General features: G+C 40.2%; 1 protein-coding gene and 1 long non-coding RNA gene across 2 annotated transcripts in view; one reads left to right on the forward strand and one right to left on the reverse strand.

Annotated features, from left to right (window-relative positions):
* The window catches only part of LOC124880404 (sialoadhesin-like), a 264,206-nt gene that overhangs the window by 206,600 nt on the left and 35,077 nt on the right, over positions 1-22,529 (forward strand). The gene's annotated exons all lie outside the window — the stretch shown is intronic.
* Positions 15,317-16,396, reverse strand: LOC124880429. Its single transcript, XR_007041332.1, has 3 exons — positions 16,382-16,396; positions 16,070-16,243; positions 15,317-15,747 (listed from the first exon to the last, which is right to left on the reverse strand). It is a non-coding gene; the product is annotated as an uncharacterized LOC124880429 (long non-coding RNA).

A 22,529-nucleotide genomic window follows, 5' to 3' on the forward strand; every position in this document is an offset into this window, starting at 1 on the left:
GTGGTTAGATAAACAAGTACACGATACACACGCAACACACACACACACAAAGACTCAGACTCTGACAAAGGGAATGGATGACTCAACAGAGCTATGACTGTAAGTTTAGCAACTGTACTAAAAAGACACCTGGAATTATTCTTATTCTCTTCTATTGATGATGAGAAATAAGCTGTTCTTGCTTGGCCAAATCTTTTTATACAACAATAGACTATTTTTCCAGATTAGCTAGGAGTCCTCTAGGTGTTTCTCCTATTTCCTAACATTGTGCACTAAAATACGCAGCTCTTAATTAAATCAGGGAGCCAACCTCCTTTGAATGATTACCTTATTTTTCAAGGGGGCTACATTGTGTGTGAATCTGGTGTGTTTGTGTCTGTGTGGTTGGTTTTGTGTTTCTGGAGCCTTAGTTCTCCACTGTAGGGAGCAGCTAGACCAGAATTGCCAGACGGTGGATCTGAGCAGGTGTGCTCCTGCACACCTGTTTTTCATCAAGCCATCAATAGATGTACATGAGGAACTGGCTTCCAGTCCTTCATCACTTGAGTGATAATCCATGTGGTAACTAAAGCCCTTTTAGTTCTCATGTTTTTCTCTGTGTTGTTTCCCACACAAAAAAGATCCCATTTTTCTCCAAGGCAACCTCCAGGCCAAGACCAAGTTCTTCTACTGTGTTCCTGGATCTCCAGTCATCACGCCTACAACTAAGTATAGACTTCTGATCTTCATTCCACGGCTGGCAGCTGGTGATGGCGAGATGAAGCCTCTTGAAGCTCCGAGGCTTTCCATCCAATTGCTCGACTCATGAGCCAAAGCGTCAAGATGCTTAAATGTAAAACAGTAAGAGTGATTATATGACATGAATTTCTTGTGTAAATCTTTAAATTGAATAAATAAATGAATTGTGTTTGTGATGCCACTAAATTCCCAATTTGGTCTCCATATGAACCTAATCTGTCTTTATAATACAATGGATGGATCAAAAAGGAAAATGGAAACAAATATGGTAGAGGGTTGTGATTATGTAACTTACATTCTGTAACTTATGCTTATAATAATTATCTTTATTTAATCAGCTAAAGCCTTCTTGATGTTCTTTTCCAAGATAGACTTATATATATATATATAAGTACTTTCCCTAACTGGGAATCAAACACAGGTATTTAAGGTGAGAGCACTAAATCGTAACCACTAGACCACCAAAAACACTAACAAAGATGGTGAGTGATCTGGATCAGACCAATAATTGTGGTGTCATCTGCAAAATTCAGTAGTTTCACAGACGGGTCCGCTGAGGTGCACTCATTTGTGTACAGGGAGAAGAAGAGTGGGGAGAGAACATACCCATGGGGACGCCAGTACTTATTGATCTTGTACTAGAGAAGATGCTTCCCAGTCTCACCTAATGCTGCTGGTTGTTCAGGAAGTTAGTGATCCACTAAGAGGTGGAGGCTAGGACTTTGAGCTGGGAGAGGATGTCTGAGTTGATGGTGATGAGAGCTTAACTCCACAAACAGGATCCTGGCGTACATCCGTGGGGGCGTTGCAGGATGAAGTGGAGTCCCAAGTTGGCTGCATCATCTGCCAAATTGTTTGCCCAGTAACCAAACAGCAGGTGCCTTAACCAGTGGCGGTGCCAAAAAAAGTTTCATTGGGGTGGCCATAAACTGATTATAGGTTTCTTTTTGCGGCAAAGGTGGCATTTATTTTAACAGTTGTTGTAATTATGAATATGAAAATATTATTTAATATTAATATTTTATATTTTATCAAATAATATTTAGGTCTGTTAAGGGTTGTCCTGTGAATACCAGCCCAGTAAGGCGATGGTATTAGGACAAAGTAGAAAAGGGTGAGACAAGCTCTGACATTATTGATCAGCATAAACTCTGCACATATATGGAATGAATTCACACAATTTCTTAAAATACAAGAATTTATTAACAAAAATAAGTCAACTTAAAGTTAAACATATTTCAATTAACAAACTCTTTACTATACTAAAACAATTCAACTAAACTACCAAGCAGAATTAAAGAATAATCAAGACTAATGGGTTATGTACAATATAAACAAGTTGATTAAAAAGATGATTGAAAACCATGACCAAAAGAGTGATGCAACATTACCATGCAATGTTATTTATGTTTGAGAACCAAGGATTATCTTGAAGAATCTGGAGGTGAAGTTAAGTTAGTCTTGAAATTAACTTAGTCAATAATCAGCATATCTTTAGACAACCACTTTAATGCAAGATCAGCTAAAATATTATTTTAATAAAATAATGTTTTAAATAATGATCTGCTGAATAAACCAACCTTCTGGATGACTAATTCTCAACAGTGTCTAATTAGCTGCTTTTATTTATTAAAATAATATTTGAAGAAATATTAAGGGAATATTTTGGAAAAGAGCCAAATCTTTCTAGAGAAATGGGGCGTAATGGTGTTTACTTAGTTATCAAATTTAGTAAATGATGTTTAGGGACTATTATTCACTAGCTTGAAGACTAACAACCTTTCTGTTAAATACTCTTTAGCAACAAGCATGTGTTCTTAGCTGTTAGCAGTTAAAGCTAACAAACACATACCTTTAAAATACCAGGGTTAATAAAAGGATTAAAATGCATAAGCGCGGACGGCGCGTTATGATCAATGTTCTGTTTAAAATCATCCTTCAAGTAAAGTTTGTCTTAACTTTAAAAACATACAAAGAACACAACCTGAGCACATGTGCTGCAGATAGCCTGCTAGCACCAAGATAGCTGAGTTCAACACAACAAAACCAAACTTCATAAAATGAAAAACGTTTAGATCATTTCAATCTAAATATCTCTCTATTACTCTCTGTCCAAAACACTTAACCTCATGAACCGTGGTGAGGAATGTTGTCCAAGCGATGATGAAGTTTGAAGAAGGTATCCACAGTGAACAAAGGGTTAGCTTCCCGCTAACCTCCAGCTGTGGATGAAAAACAGCTCGTTGTGTCTGCTAACCACACTGCACGTTACCATGGTGATGGGGTCTCTGCTGTCTTCCTTCCAGACTGGGAGACCGCTCCGCTCGGCTTCAGAGAGCCTGCTTCTTTGTAGGGAACTTCTCTGGGACTGTTTACTTCTGCAGGCCTCAGAGAGAAAGTAAGCAATTTTTACACCTTAATTTCCCCGTTCATGAATGAAAATACCGGATACCCAGACAGTATTTCATTCGTACTTATGTTTGCATATGATCGATGATCGTATGACATCCTTGGATCCAGTTGAAGAGTTTATGTCTGTTTGAAAGCAAAGAAACATCAGCGTGCTTTGTTCCCCTCCTATCCCGATGAAAAACCGGCTTGGAAGAGGTCGCCTTGTTGGAGAGGGGGTGCTCTTATTCAAACAGAGGCATCATGGGAAGTCTGCTGCTACCTCCGATTCCTAAGTTGTGCCGGAAGTAGGTTAATGCAAATAACATGTTTCTTTCTTCACCAAAACCACTCTCAGTGATCCAACACCCGAGGTAGAGAACATTACCAAGGAGTTGCTGGCCCTTTAAATTCTTCAGGGTATATTTCATAGACTGCTCCAGCATGTTCATATATGTTCATATATATAGTTAGCAATGGTATATCTCAATAAATCAGAATATCACAGGAAAGTTTATTTGTTTCATTGTTTTATTTTAAAGAGATCTGGATATTAATTATTCAGATTCATTACACACAGAGCAATATTTCAGTCATTTATTTCTGTTAATTTAGATGATTACGGCTTACTGCTAATGAAAATCCAAAACTCAGTTCCTCAGATAATTAGAATATCAGGCCAGAATTTTAATAATAATAATAAAGATATGTCATGATATCTGTGAGGGACCAAAAATGACAAAATTAAAAATAAATATGTAAATAAATAAATACACATATAAACGTATCAATAAATAAATAAATAAATATAAGAAGAAATAAATACACATATAAATATATAAATGCATAAATGAATAAATATAAAAATAAATAAATACACATATAAATGTATTTAGTTATCTATTTATTCATTTATTTTCTCCATTTTATCTATTTATACATTTATGTATTTATTCATTCATTTATTTATAAAAACAATTATTTCTACATTTATTTATTCATACATTCATTTATTTCTACTTCTATTTATTTCTTCCTACATTTATTTCTGTATTTATTTCTGCTTTTCTGTCTCCGTATGTTAATGAGGTGGGTGGTTCTAACATTTGTCTTCAGCACCATTGGTTAGAATTGTGTGTATGATCCAGATCCTGCTGCTAATAGACTGCGTTACCAAAGTTATTTTGGTTGGCACCATGGAGGGTTCTCTTACAGCCATTGGCAATGATTTAAGGTCATTGGCAAATGATATTGATTAAAATGACTACCTCCATTTTCGTTTTGCACGGGTCATGGAGGATTTCAATCAGCTCCAAGCTGAGATGGATGTGGAGGTTGACTCCACTATATTGGACAGTCTGGAGGAAGTTGGTCGCCAACTTACTTCGGTAAAGTTAGAAAGATATTCACAGATTCGGCTTTTCCAGATCAATAACTCATCAGCGGAACATTGCCTCTAGAAAACCAACACCGCTCTGCAACCACAGCAAGGCAGACAGTGAGCATCAATCATATTTTCCTCAAAACGAGCCTACATCACGCTGGGAGACTTGCATTGGCCTCTATGCAGAGATCGCTGCTCCTCTAATGCGCAGGGACCGTCTGCAAATTGCAACATCAAAAAAATATGATGGAGAAATATTCAATAAAGTCGCCAAGGAGAGGTGTATTGTCATTAAAATCATTGTATGTGTAAGTGATCTCACGTGTTTCATACTACATTTCTTGGATTGGAAATTAATACTTAAAAAAAATTGGAATTTCCCAAAGACTATAGCCTAAATAGCCAAATATTCAGTAAAATATGTATAAAATGGTCAATAACTTCACTATAGTCTGTTGGACCACTTGTTTGCTGAGTATTGGATTATCTGCACGTTGTTGGACGTCACTGTGCCCCTCCAATGGCATCGGCCATTTTGTACCCAGGACAGCCCGCTCCTACATATCCAATCGAGCATTGCGACTGATATGACTGGGCGTCCCCAGTCTGACGTCACAGGATGCTATATAGGAGGCGCTCATGTTTGAAAAGTCGCCTTCTGCTGGAAACCGATCTGGTGATTGAAGAGCGTCACTTTAAGAGAAGAACTCTGTGAAGAGTTTCATTCATTCTCTCTCGTTGGACAACGAACTATTCATAACTGAAGTCTCTGAACTAAGAAGGCCAGAGATTTCACTTTTGCCGATCGAAGACGTGAGTTAACACGTAACTGGAGACACGGAGTTTCGGAGAGATGAATCGCTACCGTGTTTCATTTTCAAGTCAACTTTGATGGTCAGATCATATTTTTCCTTTTTGTCAAGAAGACCGAAGGACAAAGACTGACCGTTCCCCTGAAGTTAATTGTGGACGCACATTAACTTAACCCCACGTTTCCTCGCTCGAATTCCCTCGCTCAGGAAGAAGACGACACAAGTAAAACCCATTTCTTTTTTTTAAATTTCTTTATTAGAAGGCCTGGGCAGGGTCAGAGGTTGTAGAAGCGATCAGAATCGCTGGTTAGGATCTCATGTGTTCTGAATAATATGTACATGTAACCTTGCTTGTTGAAACTTTGATGTGTTATGTAATATCGGGACCCGCCGTGTCCCCCAGAGCTGTCTTTGTTTACTATCTGAACGCGGGTGCGTTGCAAAACTGGACTGTTAAAACGACCTCATGGTAAAATTCTCCATTTTACCTTTGTCTTCAATCTCACTGTGCTAGCTTGCCGCCAAAAGTTATCAATCCTTTGTGTTCAGGAGTAAAAGGGGGAAGTTTTATGATCAGAAGATCATAAAAGACACTCTAAGCTGCACTCCAACCCCCCACCAGTCATCACCACACCCCCCTTTTCATATCTTCTCCTTTCCTCTGTAGTGCCATAAACTGCTGGTTGATTCAATACATACCCACTACCGTTTGTTGATTTTGTTTATTTAGATGTTGTTTACCCCTGTGTTTGTAGAATTTTGCATGTTGAGTAGGTGAAAATTAATAAATATTCACATAGATAAAGAGAGAGCGTTTGGTGTTTCATTGTGTGCAAAAAGTGATGTGTCAGTCAAAATAAGGTTCAAGTTCCACACGTTTCGGCAGAAACGGTCGATTAAACAGTGACATCTCCGGCAATAGTTATTAACTATTACGGAGTATTTAACGGTTGTAATTGTCAGAGGCGTTGAGCCACAATTACACCACCAGAAACCTCTCTGGTCTCGATTCGTAAATGAGGATTTATGGTTAAGAAATTGATTTTGTCAGATTATGATTTGTAATTATAATTATTGATCAAGATTATTCAATCAATAATCATACTCCCAACATATGGCGTCCCTTTGACGGGCCTTAAAAAGACAGACATCAAATCACTGTTGCACAGAATGAACAGTTGTGATCTCCGTTAACTAAACGTTTATTGGGAGACTTGAGTTTCGCACAGAACGTTTGTGAATTAGGGGATTTCGATTAGGTTGTGCTCAGTTCTACTGCAAAAGATAACATTAGCTTTCAGAGGTGTTTGTTGTGGATGCAAGGTGAAAGTTGGTTTAACTTGTGGAAAAGTTAAAGTTAATTTCCAGTCGCCAGACTGCTGCTGCAGCTGTAAAAACCAGCGCTGATAAGCAGCAGACCTGCCCCCAGTGTCCACTGAGCGTAATTACAGTTGTGACCAACATTCTCCCAGTCAGTTAGAGAACAACACCTACATCTGGTGGCCATTTAATAGATTACAGATTGCAGCTGGATTTCCCAAACCGCAGACCTGCACTCAGTACCATCTGGTGGTCACTAGTGCGAATTGCATTTCCTACGTTGATATTTATTTATTTTTTTTTTATCACTCAATTCATTAACACAGGCAGATTATTCCATCACCTATGATCAAAAGGGCATAACTTAAAGTTGAAAGTTGAAGTTACAGATCATTCATTACCACTTTTGAAAAATTTTAAGCATTCTTGCTGGGTTTTTTTTAGTGTGTGAAGCATGTTTTGACCTGACTCATAAAACTAACTTAGTTGTTTAACAGGAAGGTAGGTGATTCATATTAGAGAACACTAACATTTTTTTGAGGCTAAGAACAGCATTGAATGTTTAGTTTCGTTTCCCATTTTTAAAATTTTATTTTGAACTTGGTTTCTGGGTTATTTCAAAAAAATTCTTTCCCTTTTTCCCTTTTTTTTTTTTGCATGTTTGCTTGATTAACCCCATTAAAGCATAGACTTGGGTAAGCCACAGTTTGAACGGTCAAACCTGGGTGCCCATTTTAAGCAAACCCATACACCTGGAAGATACAGGTATGAATCAGACAGCTAGCTGAATAGCTTAGCCTGTTGTGTGCAGCTAATTAAGTTTAGCAATCCTTAATCACTGAACAGCTTAGCCTGTTGTGTGCAGCTAATTAAGTTTAGCAATCCCTAATCACTGAACAGCTTAGCCTGTGGTGTGCAGCTAATTAAGTTTAGCAATCCCTAATCACTGAACAGCTTAGCCTGTTGTGTGCAGCTAATTAATTTAGTAATCGTTAATCACTGAATAGCTTAGCCTGTTTGTGTGCAGCTAATTAATTTAGCAATCGTTAATCACTGAATAGCTTAGCCTGTTGAATTGCTGCTAATTTCTTTAGTGGTGGTTCATAAATAAACAGTTTGTGTGTTTGCATTGTGCATTTTGGGCCAAAGATGGAGGGAACATCCCAGACTGCAGCTGGAGATGTGTGTATGGTGGAGGACCCCATAGGAATGCAGGCACAAGAGGTGATAGGGTCATTGATTCTGTTGTCCCCCGAGGAGCGTAAAGGCCTCAATGATTATGGCATTGAGCAATGTGAAGCCAGGATTCAGGAGTTGCTCCAAGTCATTAAAAACCCACCGAAGGACAGACGGGTCTCAGATGTGTTAGGACAGCTCACTCTGTTGTATCAGCGAAGGTTAATGTTGGAAGTTGACCAGCGCGTTAAACTGCAGTTCGAGCTGAATGATACGTTGCAGACGGTGGATGTCCTTCGAGGGGAAATAACAGAAGTGGGAAGTAGATTGGAAGCAATAGAGGGTAGCCATGCCACCCCGCCCCCCCTGGAAGAATGGGAGTGAACTCTCCGATGATGACTCAGATGGGCCGGGACCAATCCCTGAAAGTGGAATGCGCACCCGCCAGCTTGAGTCCCTTGCTAAAGACATAGATCGTTTCGACCCTAATAAGGCAGAATCAAACATTGATGATTACCTTAGGGAAGTGGAACGCTGTCTTCTAGATTTGTACTGCCCATCAGCACGGGAGAAACTGAAGCTCATCTGGAAGACAACGTCCAGGAGCGTCCATGTTTTCATGGAGAGCCTGACACCCGCAGTCCGAGACCGTTATTCAACCCTTTGCGAAGCTTTAAGGGAGGAATATTCTGTGTACACGGACCGGGCCTCAGCCACACTTGGTGCTTTCACGATCCAGCAAAAGAAAAGCGAAGCACCCAGGGAGTATTACCGGCGCTTGAGAGCCGTTTACTTCCAAGGACGCAATGCGCCAGGCATTGAGGAGGAACAAGCTTTTAAATCCCTGTTCCTCCACAACCTTCATGAAAGTGTGCGATACGAGGTTACTATGTATTGCAGGACCAAGGCCATGAGCATGCAAGAGATCCGCAAATATGCTCAGATGGCGTGGGAAACACGTGCTCGCCCGACCAAGGGATCGGAGAGCGAGGCTAGGGTTTTACAGGTCCAGACTGAAAGAACCAGCCATGCATTAGAAGGTCAGGAAAGGCCTTCAACCAGAACCTATGCGAAGAACAGGTTCAGGGAACAACATAGGTTTGGTCAGCTGGACTGGGGGGGTGGTACTGAATACCAACCACAGTCAAAGTTGCCGGACCACTTCCGGTCGAACAGACGACCTGACCATCACGTGAAGCCTAAAGGTAATGATGTAATGGACACACCCATGCTGCCCGAGATTTCATGCAAAATTGTGTTAAAGGAGATTGGTTCATCTGTAGACAGTCCCACCGAGGCACAGATACCCATTGACCTAGTTCTGCTGAACTTAGTAGAGAAATCCTAAGTCCACCACGACAGACACCTTGCAACATCCACAAACACACCTGGCTTATAGCCTAAATACTGCAATTCGTTTATTCTTTTCTCCCTTTCCACATCTAGATAGTTTAGAGACAGGAGTCCTATTAAAACCCATCATCATCCGGAAGAGCCAATGGTTTAAGCCTAAACCTGTTTTAACCATTCGTTTTAGATTACACACCGCATACCAGCAGGTTAAGCGTTTACAGGTCAGGATTGATTCCCTCACATTCATTCCCTCACGGTTCATAGCACCGCCTTTGCCAACGACACAGCCAGGGTCCAGTGCCTAATAGAAGTTGGATGAATAAGCTATGAACCATGATTTTGTTTGTTCCTTTTATTCTTATATATACATATATATGTACGATATCTGTTATTGTTTCATTTTGTCTCAGGATTACCAAAGCTGATGACCAAAGAATGTAATGATGATGTGAATGTATTGTCCTGTATTTGTCTCATTGAACAATGTAGAAAGGGATGAGTTTAGTCAGAGTTAGTCCTGCCCAGGCTAACCTCTATCCTGCCCAGTCGTAGGTTTTGAGTAACACAGAGACAATTTTGTTTTGTTCTGCTTCGCCACGGATCACTGATTGCTCAGCAAAGGACAGAATGGTCCCAGTAGCTTCAAAGACTGCGATTCATCTCACCCTTTGAACCTATGGGGGAATGTTGGACCACTTGTTTGCTGAGTATTGGATTATCTGCACGTTGTTGGACGTCACTGTGCCCCTCCAATGGCATCGGCCATTTTGTACCCAGGACAGCCCGCTCCTACATATCCCATCGAGCATTGCGACTGATATGACTGGGCGTCCCCAGTCTGACGTCACAGGATGCTATATAGGAGGCGCTCATGTTTGAAAAGTCGCCTTCTGCTGGAAACCAGATCTGGTGATTGAAGAGCGTCACTTTAAGAGAAGAACTCTGTGAAGAGTTTCATTCATTCTCTCTCGTTGGACAACGAACCATTCATAACTGAAGTCTCTGAACTAAGAAGGCCAGAGATTTCACTTTTGCCGATCGAAGACGTGAGTTAACACGTAACTGGAGACACGGAGTTTCGGAGAGATGAATCGCTACCGTGTTTCATTTTCAAGTCAACTTTGATGGTCAGATCATATTTTTCCTTTTTGTCAAGAAGACCGAAGGACAAAGACTGACCGTTCCCCTGAAGTTAATTGTGGACGCACATTAACTTAACCCCACGTTTCCTCGCTCGAATTCCCTCGCTCAGGAAGAAGACGACACAAGTAAAACCCATTTCTTTTTTTTTTATTTCTTTATTAGAAGGCCTGGGCAGGGTCAGAGGTTGTAGAAGCGATCAGAATCGCTGGTTAGGATCTCATGTGTTCTGAATAATATGTGCATGTAACCTTGCTTGTTGAAACTTTGATGTGTTATGTAATATCGGGATCCGCCGTGTCCCCCAGAGCTGTCTGTGTTTACTATCTGAACGCGGGTGCGTTGCAAAACTGGACTGTTAAAACGACCTCATGGTAAAATTCTCCATTTTACCTTTGTCTTCAATCTCACTGTGCTAGCTTGCCGCCAAAAGTTATCAATCCTTTGTGTTCAGGAGTAAAGGGGGAAGTTTTATGATCAGAAGATCATAAAAGACACTCTAAGCTGCGCTCCAACCCCCCACCAGTCATCACCACACCCCCCTTTCATATCCTCTCCTTTCCTCTGTTGTGCCATAAACTGCTGGTTGACTCAATACATACCCACTACCGTTTGTTGATTTTGCTTATTTAGATGTTGTTTACCCCTGTGTGTGTAGAATTTTGCATGTTGAGTAGGTGACAATTAATAAATATTCACATAGATAAAGAGAGAGCGTTTGGTGTTTCATTGTGTGCAAAAAGTGATGTGTCAGTCAAAATAAGGTTCAAGTTCCACACGTTTCGGCAGAAACGGTCGATTAAACAGTGACATCTCCGGCAATAGTTATTAACTATTACGGAGTATTTAACGGTTGTAATTGTCAGAGGCGTTGAGCCACAATTACAACACCAGAAACCTCTTTGGTCTCGATTCGTAAATGAGGATTTATGGTTAAGAAATTGATTTTGTCAGATTATGATTTGTAATTATAATTATTGATCAAGATTATTCAATCAATAATCATACTCCCAACAAGTCTGTTGTAGTGCCATCAAACTCATAACACACATAGATCACCTCATCTTGAATCTTTTGAATAAACATAACATTGCCTTTATTGATGCAGACTTGCTTATACTGATAATAACTCTGTATTACAACCAAATAATATAACACTTTTCCTTTACTGTTTGCAGTGTGTCACAACCTGAGATCGGACGCCATTAACATGAGAACACAAAAAAGTCTATTTTCTGTCTTGTTTCTTGCATTATGAGTTGACCAGTTCAAGGGGGCCGAGTACTTTCACAAGACACTGTATCTGTTACTGCTTGTTTGCTCCTCAAAATATAACAAATAACACTTTGTTAATTTATTTATTAATGTATTATGAATCTACTATACATAAAATCATAGTTTAATTGAAAATACTATCTAGAACTAAAATATGTCATTCCAGTTCAATTCTTCTTTTATCAGTGAGCAAGTTGGAGTGATGTGGAGCCTGCAGACAATTCCCACTGCAGTCTCCCTCATAATGCAAGAAACAAGACAGAAAATGGTATTCAGGTGAACAGGAGTTTGTGTGCAGCTGTAAGGGCTTCTTTAATATTGGGATTTTTATTATTCATTGTGATTTTATTTTATGTCATATTGCATGAACAAGCTGTAAGACATTTTTGTGTGCTCATGTAATGGTCTCTGATCTCAGGTTGTGACACACTGCAAACAGTAAAGGAAAAGTTTAATATTATTTGGTTGTAATACAGAGTTATTATCAGTATAAGCAAGTCTGCATCAATAAAGGCAATGTTATGTTTATTCAAAAGATTCAAGATGAGGTGCTATATGTGTGCTATGAGTTTGATGGCACTACAACATGCTATAGTGAAGTTATTGACCATTTTATACTTATTTTAATGGTAAAAAAATGACATAAAATCTATTTAAGTACATTTTCTTAAAGTAAGAGTTGTAGTATGATTAAGATAAAGTGTGCTATGAGGTTGTTGGCACAACAACAGACTATAGTGAAGTTATTGACCATTTTATACATATTTTACTGAATATTTGGCTATTTAGGCTATAGTCTTTGGGAAATTCCAATTTTTTTTTAGTATTAATTTCCAATCCAAGAAATGTAGTATGAAACACGTGAGATCACTTACACATACAATGATTTTAATGACAATACACCTCTCCTTGGCGACTTTATTGAATATTTCTCCATCATATTTTTCTGGTGTTGCAATTTGCAGACGGTCCCTGCGCATTAGAGGAGCAGCGATCTCTGCATAGAGGCCAATGCAAGTCTCCCAGCGCGGTGTTAGGCTCGTTTTGAGGAAAATATGATTGATGCTCACTGTCTGCCTTGCTGTGGTTGCAGAGAGGTGTTGGTTTTCTAGAGGCAATGTTCCGCTGATGAGTTATTGATCTGGAAAAGCCGAATCTGTGAATATCTTTCTAACTTTACCGAAGTAAGTTGGCGACCAACTTCCTCCAGACTGTCCAATATAGTGGAGTCAACCTCCACATCCATCTCAGCTTGGAGCTGATTGAAATCCTCCATGACCCGTGCAAAACGAAAATGGAGGTAGTCATTTTAATCAATATCATTTGCCAATGACCTTAAATCATTGCCAATGGCTGCAAGAGAACCCTCCATCGTGCCAACCAAAAGAACTTCGGTACCGCAGTCTATTAGCAGCAGGATCTGGATCATACACACAGTTCTAACCAATGGTGCTGAAGACAAATGTTAGAACCACCCACCTCATTAACATACGGAGACAGAAAAGCAGAAATAAATACAGAAATAAATGTAGGAAGAAATAAATAGAAGTAGAAATAAATGAATGTATGAATAAATAAATGTATAAATAATTTTTTTTTATAAATAAATGAATGAATAAATACATAAATGTATAAATACACAAAAAGGAGAAAATAAATGAATAAATAGATAAATAAATACATTTATATGTGTATTTTATTTATGTATTTATTTATTGATACATTTATATGTGTATTTATTTATTTACATATTTATTTTTCCTTTTTGTCATTTTTGGTCCCTCATAGAAATCACCAACACAATCATGTGGAAGACTGTCCACTGTCAAGCATTTTGATGGAAAGTTGAGTAGAAGGAAAAAAATCAGGTGAAATATATTCAAAAGAAACAGAAAAGATTATAGCCTTTATGAAAAGGTCACACTGATGGAGTAATTTATGTAATAAAAGCCCCAGTATTGAATGTGTACACTGTACAATACATAGTCATGCTACTTATGGAAGGCCAAAGTGTTTAAAATTAAATAAATAAATAAAACGTTATGAAATAAGTTTCTACATCAATAAATAGATAACATATAATGTGACAATGAAATTGTGAAATAATTGAATGCATGTTAAATTCTCAGCTCATTATTATGAAATATATTTCACTTTCCATTAAGAGTCAGTTTTGTAATATAAAAAAACTTCATATAAAATTTTTACCTAATAATTGAAATGTCATCTTAACGTTAAAGGTTCTGACCCACATGCAGAAAGACTCAGGAGCCCGTATGCATCTCCCATCGTCCTAGTAAAGAAGAAAGATGGGAGTATTTGTATGTGTGTTGATTATAGAGAGCTAAACAGTAAAATCCGAAAAGATTAATTTCCTCTTCCACGTATAGAGGAGTCATTGGATGTATTGTCTGGTGCCTGCTGGTTTTCGACGCTGGACTTGGCTAGCGGGTATAATCAGGTTCCAGTGGTAGAGGCAGATCTTCCAAAAACTGCTTTTTGAGCTCCATTCGGGCTGTTTGAGTGGAACCGGATGCCTTTGGGCTCTGCAATGGGCTTAGCACAATCCAGCGGTTAATGCAGCGGATATTTGGTGATCAACAGTGCCAGTCAGTTTTGCTATATCTTGATGACATTGTTGGGTTCTCTTCTAACGTGGAGCAACACTTGGAGCGCTTGAAGCTGGTGCTGGGTCGGCTCCAAGATCAGGGCCTTAAAGCAAAACTCAGCAAATGTTTCTTCTTTCAGAAAGAGGTACATTATGTAGGGCACGTGATCTCTGGTAACGGGGTTGCTACAGATCCGAGTAAAACCAAGGCTGTAGCTAACTGGCCAACCCCCACCAAGGTCTCAGAACTGTTGTCTTTTCTTGGCTTTGCCAGTTGCTCTTGTGGAGTCATGCTTTAAAACTGTGAGATCTCGGGGCCTCTTCAACGGCCGTTTAAAAGGGGCCGTCTCCAGAGGTGGATGGGGATTGTTGGGGACTGGGTTCGGGGCGTGGGGGCTGGAGCCGGGCCGGGGTCGCCCGGGTCTGGGCAGTACCGGCGCTGTCTGCCTGCCTCTGCCCCAGGAGGGAAGGGGACCACCTCCTGGGTCCAGTTGCCCCTAGGGGGTACCGGTGCCTGGACCTGGGAGTATAGAGTATGCATGGGGAGTGTGAGTGAGTGTATGACGTCCATTGTTGTTTATCCTTACGTTGGGTGTGAGTGATTTTATGTGTATGCATGAGGGTGGGAGTGGGTGATTGTGACTGTGTGCCAGTTTTTTGTTTTTGCAACAGGTTGGGTCTTGGACTACTCCCTCTCCTGGATCAGCTTCCTCCCCGCCACACCACCTGCCGGTTGTTGGAGTCTCTGCCCGCTGGTGTATTTGTGGTTCTCGGTGTCCGGGGCCGGGTGCTTTGGTGGCTGCTTGCCGGGGCCTGGCCCCCTGGGCTCTGTCTGCTTGGGGGGTGGTGTGTCCCGGGGTCTTGGGCCTCTGGGTCCATGGCTGGATCTGCTCGGGCGTGGACGGCTGAAGCAGCAAATAAACTTCTTTAATCAAGTAATCTCTTCAATCTGCTGGTGCTGTTTGGTATGTGCATCAACTACATACTGAGGTTGTTCTAAGGTTGGTCTGGTTGTGTCAGTAGAGTAGGTAGGGTGGTGTTCTGTAGCCTATATCCACAGCTGAGTGGGTTTCACTAGACAGGTTGGTGCTCAGCAGATGAATGTCAGTCAGTGGCAGAAGGTGGAAGATATTGTTTTAATATTTCTCTATTAGTAGGAAATTCACAAAATAAACAGGAGAATGCCTAAAAATGAGATCCAAACTGTGTTTTGCAAATCTTTATACAACAACTGTGTTTATATACAAAAAAATGCATAACATTGTTCTTATAGATAAAAGCAAAAACAATAACAATGTAGGTGAGAAAGCTCTAAGGTTGAAGAACTGTAAGGCACAACTCATATTTATCACTTCTCTCAACCCGGAGTGTCGGCCAAAACACCACTTAGGCCAGGATTCAGTTCAGGACGGGATTTAAACATGGGATGCAGCAGGCAGAATAATGAAGACACAACACAGGTTCCTTTTAAAAGCTCTGTATTCCAGACTTAATGGAGACAGCATAAAGATATCGGACTCAGCTGGGTAGGTATGAGGGTGTATGTGGTTTTCCTATAAATAAACAAAACACAGAAATTAAGCTCAAGGTGTCCCATTATGTTTCATGTGCATCTCACAACATCATTACACCTTATATAACACAAATAAAGAAATAAGTGCAACACGAAGAAACTCAACATGCGATCAATGATAATAACCAGAATTAAAACAGGTTAACTCCATAATTAACTAATGAATGAATATCCAGTGCAATGGTTTAAATACACACATGTAGCAGTTAGCTCTGACTTAGCAACAGGTGAAAATAACAGCAGATGAATTAATGTCTAACTGCCCATTGAACTTCAGTAAACACTCAAATCTAACAACTTACTTGTCACTGACGTACAAATCTAAAGAGAACAGACATATAATGCTGGTAAAGTCTCTCCCATGACTTAGAACCGTGGCCCTGTTAACCGAACTTGCCCACTAGATGTCAGCAACGCCACCGTGATGACGTCATCATCGCCTCACATGTGGTATCCCTTAAGGGACAAAAAGGGCGCTGAACAGAAACCCACACAATGGAAGCGTTAGCACTTAACACTAAATCTTGAACTGTCTCTGACTTATTCAATACTGAGAGTCTTTTACACAAACAATGCAATATGCATTCAAACTTTATTTCTTTTTGTGAGCCTACACAGAATGTTGGGCATAAACAGAGTAAAATATCTCTGAAGAAGACGAGATGTAAGCAATAATCAACTGCTGTCAGAGCTGCTGCTGTGGTGTGAAGTATCTGTAAAAGGGAAGGAAACACAGAGAGGGTACACTAAGATGTAGAAGCAGGAAACATGTTAGTTTCATATATGTTAGACTTAACTTCTCCTTTTATATTAATATAGTTAAATAAAGTTGAAGCCTTTCTGACAGGCTGTGCTGCAGGTCTGGATGTTAGGATGAGGAACGCTGTGCTCTACATGCTGGGCTTTTTCTGTAAGTAAATCACTGACTTTCTGTTCAGTATTTAAAGAAAACATTTCTTCATGATGACAGGTTACTGTATACCTCTGATGAGATCTGACAGCTTTGAAAACAGAACGCTCAAGTCTTTTTCCTCTTTTTTGTTATCAGCATTGCAAACAGCTGTTATGTGTGCTCGGTTTGAGATGAAGAAACGCTGTGTTAAGAAGCACTAAATTCTTCTTTAACCTGTTTACATTAGTTCCAGAGTGTGAGATTAATTGCAAACATGGTGTATTCATATACTGTTGATTATTTTGGTTACCATGTGGGTGTGTCTTCTGTGGCAGCCATTTGGAGTTCAGCTGAAGAGGAGGCCCGCCTCAAACCCAGCTCTTATACACGAAGTGAGCTGATGAGAGCAGGAGTTTGATTGGTTGAAATTGTGTAGAAAGTCAAAGTAATTTAAAAAAATTATTTGACTTGTGAAATATGTATCTGTACACATACCATGTTTGCTAAATGTTTTATTATTGATAAAAAATTGTTAATGTCTTCAATATCTATGTGAAAATTTACTTGTTTGTTTCTTTTCCCGCTGTGGAAGACGGAGATGATTGACTACAGGTCCTTCTCAAAATATTAGCATATTGTGATAAAGTTCATTATTTTCCATAATGTCATGATGAAAATTTAACATTCATATATTTTAGATTCATTGCACACTAACTGAAATATTTCAGGTATTTATTGTCTTAATACGGATGATTTTGGCATACAGCTCATGAAAACCCAAAATTCCTATCTCACAAAATTAGCATATCATTAAAAGGGTCTCTAAACGAGCTATGAACCTAATCATCTGAATCAACGAGTTAACTCTAAACACCTGCAAAAGATTCCTGAGGCCTTTAAAACTCCCAGCCTGGTTCATCACTCAAAACCCCAATCATGGGTAAGACTGCCGACCTCACTGCTGTCCAGAAGGCCACTATTGACACCCTCAAGCAAGAGGGTAAGACACAGAAAGACATTTCTGAACAAATAGGCTGTTCCCAGAGTGCTGTATCAAGGCACCTCAGTGGGAAGTCTGTGGGAAGGAAAAAGTGTGGCAGAAAACGCTGCACAACGAGAAGAGGTGACCGGACCCTGAGGAAGATTGTGGAGAAGGGCCGATTCCAGACCTTGGGGGACCTGTGGAAGCAGTGGACTGAGTCTGGAGTAGAAACATCCAGAGCCACTGTGCACAGGCGTGTGCAGGAAATGGGCTACAGGTGCCGCATTCCCGAGGTCAAGCCACTTTTGAACCAGAAACAGCGGCAGAAGCGCCTGACCTGGGCTACAGAGAAGCAGCACTGGACTGTTGCTCAGTGGTCCAAAGTACTTTTTTCGGATGAAAGCAAATTCTGCATGTCATTCGGAAATCAAGGTGCCAGAGTCTGGAGGAAGACTGGGAGAAGGAAATGCCAAAATGCCAGAAGTCCAGTGTCAAGTACCCACAGTCAGTGATGGTCTGGGGTGCCGTGTCAGCTGCTGGTGTTGGTCCACTGTGTTTTATCAAGGGCAGGGTCAATGCAGCTAGCTATCAGGAGATTTTGGAGCACTTCATGCTTCCATCTGCTGAAAAGCTTTATGGAGATGAAGATTTCATTTTTCTGCACGACCTGGCACCTGCTCACAGTGCCAAAACCACTGGTAAATGGTTTACTGGCCATGGTATCACTGTGCTCAATTGGCCTGCCAACTCTCCTGACCTGAACCCCATAGAGAATCTGTGGGATATTGTGAAGAGAACGTTGAGAGACCCAAGACCCAACACTCTGGATGAGCTAAAGGCCGCTATCGAAGCATCCTGGGCCTCCATAAGACCTCAGCAGTGCCACAGGCTGATTGCCTCCATGCCACGCCGCATTGAAGCGGTCATTTCTGAAAAAGGATTCCCGACCAAGTATTGAGTGCATAACTGTACATGATTATTTGAAGGTTGACGTTTTTTTGTATTAAAAACACTTTTATTTTATTGGTCGGATGAAATATGCTAATTTTGTGGGATAGGAATTTTGGGTTTTCATGAGCTGTATGCCAAAATCATCCGTATTAAGACAATAAAAGACCTGAAATATTTCAGTTAGTGTGCAATGAATCTAAAATATATGAATGTTAAATTTTCATCATTACATTATGGAAAATAATGAACTTTATCACAATATGCTAATATTTTGAGAAGGACCTGTATTTTGAATTAGGATGGGGTCTGGAGTGTATATAAGAGGTCTGCTGGGTGTAGTAGGGGGACTGACTGAAAGACTGCCATTTTGAGAAGCGTCGTGATGGCCTGAAAATAAAAATAAATTAGCTTTGTTTGCTGTACTGCAAAGCCAGAGTTATGTTTTCTTTTCCACACCAACACCTTTCAGTGTAACAGTGGTGTCAGAAGAGGGATTTCTTTACACCTGTGGAAGACAGAAGATAGCAGGCTAAATGAGAGGAGTAGGTCATGGAAAAGTCCGTGGGATAAAGAAAAGCCCCCTTGTTGACATTGAGGAAAGAGAAGTAGGAACATTTGTGCCAGATCCACCATCTGAAGGATCCATGGCTGGTGAAAATGACTTTGAACTGGTGGTACGGCCAAAGTCAAGTCAAGTTTATTTATATAGCGCTTTTCAGCAACAAGGCACTCAGGGCGCTGTACATAAGAAAAAACATTACAATGATACAGAAAATCAAATAACAGAGGTAATTTGAAAAAAATTAAATATAAAATAAAGAGAATAGAATGATGGATAAGAAAATGAAAGGAATATTGGACTGAAAACATAACTAATAATGTTTAGATAACACAGTCAAAGGCCACTCTAAACAAATAAGTTTTTAATCTTGATTTAAAGCAACTTAGGGTTTGGGCGCTTTTACAGTTTTCTGGGAGTTTATTCCAGATTAGTGGAGCATAAGAACTAAAAGCTGCTTCTCCATGTTAGGTTCTGGTTCTGGGTGTGCAGAGTAGATTTGAGCCAGAAGACTTGAGAGGTCTGGGTGGTTGATACACTGACAACAAATCTGTAATGTATTTTGGTGCTAAGCCATTCAGTGATTTATAGACTAACAGAAGTATTTTAAAGTCTATTCTCTGAGTTACAGGGAGCCAGTTTAAGGACTTTAGAACTGGGGTGATGTGCTCCACTTTCTTAGTTCTAGTGAAGACGCGGGCAGCAGCGTTCTGGATCAGCTGCAGCTGTCTGATCGACTTTTTAGGCAGACCTGTGAAGACACCGTTGCAGTAATCAATTCTACTAACGATGAACGCATGAATTAGTTTTTCAAGGTCCTGCTGAAACATTAGTCCTTTAATCCTGGAGATGTTCTTTATGTGATAGAGATAGATTATTTGTGAGTTTTACATTATTTAGATATCTATAAATTTTATAGCTATTTTTGATATTTGTCTTTCTGACCCATGCTTTAGCAGTGAGCTCTGTTGTTTTCTTTCTTGCGTTATAAAGTAAGTTACAATTAAATCAATGTTTTACATGTAAATTTCTGCATTTGCTGCTAACTTTGCAGTGACAGATCATGTAATATGTTCCTTTTTTTATAATTTAAACAGATGAATGAAAATATGAACATTTATGGTAATCTCTGCCTTAAAATGTAAACCGATCAAGTTTCATCAGTTCCAGGTGTGGCAGAATATTGAACCAATGTAGATACAGGTCCTTCTCAAAATATTAGCATATTGTGATAAAGTTCATTATTTTCCATAATGTCATGATGAAAATTTAACATTCATATATTTTAGATTCATTGCACACTAACTGAAATATTTCAGGTCTTTTATTGTCTTAATACGGATGATTTTGGCATACAGCTCATGAAAACCCAAAATTCCTATCTCACAAAATTAGCATATTTCATCCGACCAATAAAAGAAAAGTGTTTTTAATACAAAAAACGTCAACCTTCAAATAATCATGTACAGTTATGCACTCAATACTTGGTCGGGAATCATTTTGCAGAAATGACTGCTTCAATGCGGCGTGGCATGGAGGCAATCAGCCTGTGGCACTGCTGAGGTCTTATGGAGGCCCAGGATGCTTCGATGGCGGCCTTTAGCTCATCCAGAGTGTTGGGTCTTGAGTCTCTCAACGTTCTCTTCACAATATCCCACAGATTCTCTATGGGGTTCAGGTCAGGAGAGTTGGCAGGCCAATTGAGCACAGTGATACCATGGTCAGTAAACCATTTACCAGTGGTTTCGGCACTGTGAGCAGGTGCCAGGTCGTGCTGAAAAATGAAATCTTCATCTCCATAAAGCTTTTCAGCAGATGGAAGCATGAAGTGCTCCAAAATCTCCTGATAGCTAGCTGCATTGACCCTGCCCTTGATAAAACACAGTGGACCAACACCAGCAGCTAACACGGCACCCCCACACCATCACTGACTGTGGGTACTTGACACTGGACTTCTGGCATTTTGGCATTTCCTTCTCCCAGTCTTCCTCCAGACTCTGGCACCTTGATTTCCGAATGACATGCAGAATTTGCTTTCATCCGAAAAAAGTACTTTGGACCACTGAGCAACAGTCCAGTGCTGCTTCTCTGTAGCCCAGGTCAGGCGCTTCTGCCGCTGTTTCTGGTTCAAAAGTGGCTTGACCTGGGGAACGCGGCACCTGTAGCTCATTTCCTGCACACGCCTGTGCACTGTGGCTCTGGATGTTTCTACTCCAGACTCAGTCCACTGCTTCCGCAGGTCCCCCAAGGTCTGGAATCGGCCCTTCTCCACAATCTTCCTCAGGGTCCGGTCACCTCTTCTCGTTGTGCAGCGTTTTCTGCCACACTTTTTCCTTCCCACAGACTTCCCACTGAGGTGCCTTGATACAGCACTCTGGGAACAGCCTATTCGTTCAGAAATGTCTTTCTGTGTCTTACCCTCTTGCTTGAGGGTGTCAATAGTGGCCTTCTGGACAGCAGTCAGGTCGGCAGTCTTACCCATGATTGGGGTTTTGAGTGATGAACCAGGCTGGGAGTTTTAAAGGCCTCAGGAATCTTTTGCAGGTGTTTAGAGTTAACTCGTTGATTCAGATGATTAGGTTCATAGCTCGTTTAGAGACCCTTTTAATGATATGCTAATTTTGTGAGATAGGAATTTTGGTTTTTTTTGAGCTGTATGCCAAAATCATCCGTATTAAGACAATAAAAGACCTGAAATATTTCAGTTAGTGGGCAATGAATCTAAAATTTATGAATGTTAAATTTTCATCATGACATTATGGAAAATAATTAACTTTATCACAATATGCTAATATTTTGAGAAGGACCTGTATTTATTGTCCTGTTAGCTACAAACAGTCATGATTTGGGGGTTTTTGGTTTTGGGTTTTTCTTTTATTTTGTTCTCACAGTTGAGTTTTGGATCCTTCTTCTGTTCATTGTTTTCCAGGTGGTGCTTTAGTTGTTTGGTTTCTTGTGATTGTTGTGCTTTCTGGTTTATGTTCTGTTATAGCGACATTTGTTAGGTTTGATTATGTCCTTGTAATATTTAGTTCCAGCCATGTTTTGTCCTTGCCACAGTATGCCATAGCAATCAGCTTCATTCGGTCCACCTGCACCATGCAATCAGTCTTCCCGTTTCTCCTGCAGCATGCCCCATATATACTCTGCTGTTCTGTTTGTTCCTCGAGGAAACATTCATTTTAACTGGTCACAGTTCATCTGTCTATGCCAAGTCTGATTACAGCCTTTGCTCCTAGGCTTGTCCATGTCTGCATCTGCCACCTTCAGCCTGCTGTGAGGTTTCTTTTTGTTTTATTTAAAAACCTGGTTACTCACCACGCTGGGTCCACTCCAAGACCGCATCATGACACAAACTGTAGGTATTATTATAGGCGT

Source organism: Girardinichthys multiradiatus, chromosome 14 (genome assembly GCF_021462225.1).
Source record: "Girardinichthys multiradiatus isolate DD_20200921_A chromosome 14, DD_fGirMul_XY1, whole genome shotgun sequence".
Classification (NCBI taxonomy): Eukaryota; Metazoa; Chordata; class Actinopteri; order Cyprinodontiformes; family Goodeidae; genus Girardinichthys; species Girardinichthys multiradiatus.